Here is a 6,130-nt window from a genome sequence, read left to right as displayed (position 1 = left end):
CAGACACAGATCCTGGCCTGGGACCCCAGTGATCACTGGATCATCCCTATGCAAAAGAGTGCAGTGCCCGGTACAGCAAGAAGCATCCGTGAAAGGCCCAGGAAAGCTGTGAATCAGAGGTGGAAAATGTCAGGCCTCTGAGCCCAAGCCAAGCCATCGCATCCCCTGTGACTTGCACGTATACGCCCAGATGGCCTGAAGTAACCGAAGAATCACAAAAGAAGTGAAAATGCCCTGCCCCACCTTAACTGATGACATTCCACCACAAAAGAAGTGAAAATGGCTGGTCCTTGCCTTAAGCAATGACATTATCTTGTGCCTGGCTCATCCTGGCTCAAAAAGCTCCCCCACTGAGCACCTTGGGCCTCCCACTCCTGCCCGCCAGAGAACAACCCCTCTTTGACTGGAATTTTCCTTTACCTACCCAAATCCTATAAAACGGCCCCACACTTACCTCCCTTCGCTGACTGTTTTCGGACCCAGCCCGCCTGCACCCGGGTGATTAAAAAGCTTTATTGCTCACACAAAGCCTGTTTGGTGGTCTCTTCACACGGACGCTCATGACATTTTGGTGCCATGACTCGGATCGGGGGACCCCCCCTTGGTAGATCAATCCCCTGTCCTCCTGCTCTTTGCTCTGTGAGAAAGATCCACCTACAACCTCGGTTCCTCAGACCCACCAGCCCAAGGAACATCTCGCAAACATCTCACCAATATTAAATCGGGTAAGCAGCCCCTTTTTACTCTCTTCTCCAACCTCTCTCACTATCTCTCAACCTCTTTCTCCTTTCAATCTTGACACCACCCTTCAATCTCTCCCTTCTCTTAATTTCAATTCCTTTCATTTTCTGGTAGAGACAAAGGAGACACGTTTTATCCCTGGACCCAAAATGCCGGCGCCGGTCACGGACTGGGGAAGGCAGCCTCCCTTGGTGTTTAATCATTGCAGGGACGCCTCTCTGATTACTCACCCACGTTTCAGAGGTGTCTGACCATGCTGCAGGGACGCCTGCCTTGGTCCTTCACCCTTAGCGGCAAGCCCCGCTTTTCTGGGGGATGGGCAAGCACCCCGACCCCCTTCTCTCCCTGTTTCTACCCCTTCTCTGCTTTTCTGGGGGAGGGGCAAGAACCCCAACCTCTTATTTTTGTGCCCCAACCTCTTCTTTTTGCGCCCCAACCTTTTTGCACCCCGACCTCTTATTTTTGCACCCCAATCCCTTATTTCTGCACCCCGACCCCTTTCCTGCTTTTCTGGAGGGCAAGAACCCCCCGAACTCCTTCTCTCCGTATCTCTACTCTTTGTTTTCTCTGGGCTTGCCTCCTTCACTATGGGCAACATTCCACCCTCTATTCCTCCTTCTTCTCCCTTAGCCTGTGTTCTCAAGAACTTAAAACCTCTTCAACTCACACCTGACCTAAAACCTAAATGCCTTATTTTCTTCTACAATGCCGCTTAACCCCAATACAAACTCGACAGTAGTTCCAAATAACCAGAAAATGGCACTTTCGATTTTTCCATCCTACAAGATCTAAATAATTCTTGTCGTAAAATGGGTAAACGGTCTGAAGTGCCTGACGTCCAGGCATTCTTTTACACATCGGTCCCTCCCTAGTCTCTGTTACCAATGCAACTCATCCCAAATCTTCCTTCTTTCCCTCCCGCCTGTCCCCTCAGTCCCAACCCCAAGCGTCACTGAGTCTTTCTAATCATCCTTTTCTACAGACCCATCTGACCTCTGCTCTCCTTGCCAGGCCAAGCTAGGTCCCAATTCTTCCTCAGCCTCCGCTCCCCCACCCTGTAATCCTTTTATCACCTCCCCTCCTCACACCTGGTCTGGCTTACAGTTTCCTTCCGAGACTAGCCCTCCCCCACCTGCCCAGCAATTTCCTCTTAAAAAAGTGGCTAGAGCTAAATAAAAGCATAGTCAAGGTTAACGTTCCTTTTTCTTTATCCGACCCCTCCTAAATCAGTTAGCGTTTAGGCTCTTTTTCATCAAATATAAAAAACTTAGCCCAGTTCATGGCCTGTTTAGCGGCAACCCTGAGACGCTTTTCAGCCCTAGACCCTGAAAGGTCAGAAGGCCGTCTTATTCTTAATATGCATTTTATTTTATTACCCAATCTTCTCCCAACATTAAATAAAGCTCCAAAAATTAAATTCCGGCCCTCAAACCCCACAACAGGACTTAATGAACCTCGCCTTCAAGGTGTACAGTAATAGAGGCAGCCAAGTAGCAACTTATTTCTGAGTTGCAATTCCTTGCCTCCACTGTGAGACAAACCCCAGCCACATCTCCAGCACACAACTCCAGACGCCTGGGCCGCAGCTGCCAGGGCTTCCTCCAGAACCTCCTCCCCCAGGAGCTTGCTACTTGCCGGAAATCTGGCCACTGGGCCAAGGAATGCCCGCAGCCCGGGATTCCTCCTATGCCATGTCCCATCTGTGCGGGACCCCGCTGGAAATCGGACTGTCCAACTCGCCCGGCAGCCACTCCCAGAGCCCTGGAGCTCTGGCCCGAGGCTCTCTGACTGACTTCTTCCCACACCTTCTCGGCTTAGCGGCTGAAGATTGACGCTGCTCCATCGCCTCAGAAGCTTCCGGGACCGTCACAGATGCTTTGGGTAACTCTTACAGTGGAGGGTAAGTCCATCCCCTTCTTAATCAATACGGAAGGTACCCACTCCACATTACCTTCCTTTCAAGGGCCTGTTTCCCTTGCCTCCATAACTGTTGTGGGTATGGACGGCCAGGCTTCTAAACCTCTGAAAACTCCCCAACTCTGGTGCCAACTTGGACAACACTCTTTTATGCTTTCCTTTTTAGTGATCCCCACCTGCCCAGTTCCCTTATTAGGCCAAGACATTTTAACTAAATTATCTGCTTCCCTGACTATTCCTAGACTACAGCCACACCTCATTGCTGCCTTTTCCCCCAGTTCAAAGCGTCCTTCACATCCTCCCCTCGTATCCCCCCACCTTAACCCACATCATGCACCCCTTACCATCTCATTAAAACCTAATCACCCTTACCCCACTCAACGCCAATATCCATCCCGCAGCACACTTTAAAAGGATTAAAGCCTGTTATCACTCGCCTGCTACAGCATGGCCTTTTAAAGCCTGTAAACTGCCCATACAATTCCCCCATTTTACTGTCCTAAAACCAGACAAGGCTTACAGGTTAATTCAAGATCTGCACCTTATCAGCCAAATTGTCTTACCTATCCACCCCATAGTGCCAAACCCATATACTCTCCTATTCCCAATACCTCCCTCCACAACCCATTATTCTGTTCTGGATCTCAAACATACTTTCTTTACTATTTCTTTACACCCTTCATCCCAGCCTCTCTTCGCTTTCACTTGGACTGACCCTGATACCCATCAGGCTCAGCAAATTACCTAGGCTGTACTGCTGCAAGGCCTCACAGACAGCCCCCATTGCTTCAGTCAAGCCCAAATTTCTTCCTCATCTGTTACCTATCTCGGCATAATTCTCATAAATACACACTTACGGCCGGGCGCGGTGGCTCACGCCTGTAATCTCAGCACTTTGGGAGGCCGAGACGGGCGGATCACGAGGTCAGGAGATCGAGACCATCCTGGCTAACACGGTGAAACCCCGTCTCTACTAAAAAATACAAAAAACTAGCCGGGCGAGGTGGCGGGCGTCTGTGGTCCCAGCTACTCGGGAGGCTGAGGCAGGAGAATGGCGTGAACCCGGGAGGCGGAGCTTGCAGTGAGCTGAGATCCGGCCACTGCACTCCAGCCTGGGCGACACAGCGAGACTCTGTCTCAAAAAAATAAATAAATAAATAAATAAATAAATACACACTTACTCTCCCTGCTGAGCATGTCTGGCTAATCTCCCAAACCCCAATCCCTTCTACAAAACAACTCCTTTCCTTCCTAGGCATGGTTAGTGTGGACAGAATTCTTACACAAGAGCCAGGACTGCAGCCTTTCTGTCCAAACGACCTTACTGTTTTAGCCTAGCCCTCATATCTGCACGCAGCGGCTGCCAATGCTTTAATACTGTTAGAGGCCCTAAAAATCACAAACTATGCTCAACTCTCTACAGTTCTCATAACTTCCAAAATCTATTTTCTTCCATCGCTCAGGACAATGCTTATGCTGATAAGTTAGCTAAAAAAGCAGCTAGCGTTCCAACTTCTATCCCTCACCGCAGTTTTCCTCCTTCACATCGGCCACTCCCACCTCCCCCGCTGAAACTTCCACCTATCAATCTCTTCCCACACAAGGCAAATGGTTCTTAGACCAAGGAAAATATCTCCTCCCAGCCTCACAGGCCCATTCTATTATGTCATCATTTCATAACCTCTTCCATGTAGGTTACAAACCGCTGGCCTATCTCTTAGAACCTCTCATTTCCTTTCCATCCTAGAAATCTATCCTCAAGGAGATCACTTCTCAGTGTTCCATCTACTATTCTCCTACCCCTCAGGGATTGTTCAGGCCCCCTCCCTTTCCTACACATCAAGCTCGGGGATTTGCCCCTGCCCAGGACGGGCAAATTGACTTTACTCACATGTCAGAAAACTAAAATACCTGTTGGTCTAGGTAGACACTTTCACTGGATAAGTAGAGGCCTTTCCCACAGGGTCTGAGAAGGCCACCACGGTCATTTCTTCCCTTATGTCAGACAATTCCTTTAATTCCTCGGTTTGGCCTTCCTAACTCCATACAGTCTGATAAAGTACCAGCCTTTATTAGTCAAATCACCCAAGCAGTTTCCCAGGCTCTCGGTATTCAGTGAAACCTTTATATTCTTTACCGTCCTCAATCTTCAGGGAAGGTAGACGGACTGATGGTCTTTTAAAAACACACCTCACCCAGCTCAGTCACCAGCTTAAAAAGCACTAGACAATACTTTTACCACTTTCCCTTCTCAGAATTCAGGCCTGTCCTCGGAAGGCTACAGGTTCCAGCCCATTTGAGCTCCTGTGTGGACACTCCTTTTTATTAAGTCCCAGACTCATTCCAGACACCAGACCAACTTGGACTGTACCCCAAAAAACTTGTCATCCCTACTATCTTCTGTCTAGTCATACTCCTATTCACCGTTCTCAACTACTCATAAATGCCCTGCTCGTGTTTACACTGCTAGTTTACACTGTTTTCCAAGCTATCACAGCTGGTATCTCCTAGTGCTACCCCAAACCGCCACTCTAAATTCCCTCTTAAAGTAAATAAATAATCTTTGCTAGCAAGGCTGTGCCGAGCCTCCTTAAGCACTCTCTAATTACATGTCCTAGGTCCTCCCAATTCTTAGTCCTTTAATACCTGTTTTCTCTCCTTCTCTTATGCAGACCCTGTGTCTTCCATTTAGTTTTTCAGTTCATACGAAACCATATCCGGGCCATCACCAATTATTCTATGCAACAAATGCTCCTTCTAACAACCCTACAATATCACCCCTTACCACAAGATCTCCCTTCAGCTTCATCTCTCCCACTCTAGGTTCCCACGCCGCCCCAATCCCACTTGAAGCAGCCTGAGAAACATCGCCCATTCTCTCTCCATACCGCCCCCCAAAAATTTTCGTCGCCCCAACACTTCACTATTTTGTTTTATTTTTCTTATTAATATAAGAAGGCAGGCCACCAGAGAACAACCCCCCTTTGACTGGAATTTTCCTTTACCTACCCAAATCCTATAAAATGGCCCCACACTTATCTCCCTTCGCTGACTCTCTTTTCGGACTCAGCCCGCCTGCACCCAGGTGATTAAAAAGCTTTATTGCTCACACAAAGCCTGTTTGGTGCTCTCTTCAGACGGACGCGCATGACAGAAAACTGGTGGCCTGCAGCAGAATAGAGCTCTGTTTTACCTGCTAATATTCTAATAAATGACTTACCTACCAATATTTTAAAGTCAGAATATAGAGGCCGGGCACGGTGGCTCACGCCTGCAATCCCAGCACTTTGGGAGGCTGAGGCTGGCAGATCACGAGGTCAGGAGAACGAGGCCATCCTGGCTAACACGGTGAAACCCTGTCTCTACTAAAAAATACAAAAAATTAGCCAGGCGTGGTGGCAGGTGCCTGTAGTCCCAGCTACTCGGGAGGCTGAGGCAGGAGAATGTCATAAACCGGGGAGGCGGAGCTTGC

This window comes from Chlorocebus sabaeus, chromosome 23, assembly GCF_047675955.1.
Source record: "Chlorocebus sabaeus isolate Y175 chromosome 23, mChlSab1.0.hap1, whole genome shotgun sequence".
NCBI lineage: Eukaryota > Metazoa > Chordata > Mammalia > Primates > Cercopithecidae > Chlorocebus > Chlorocebus sabaeus.
Note: the sequence above shows the minus strand (reverse complement) of the source record.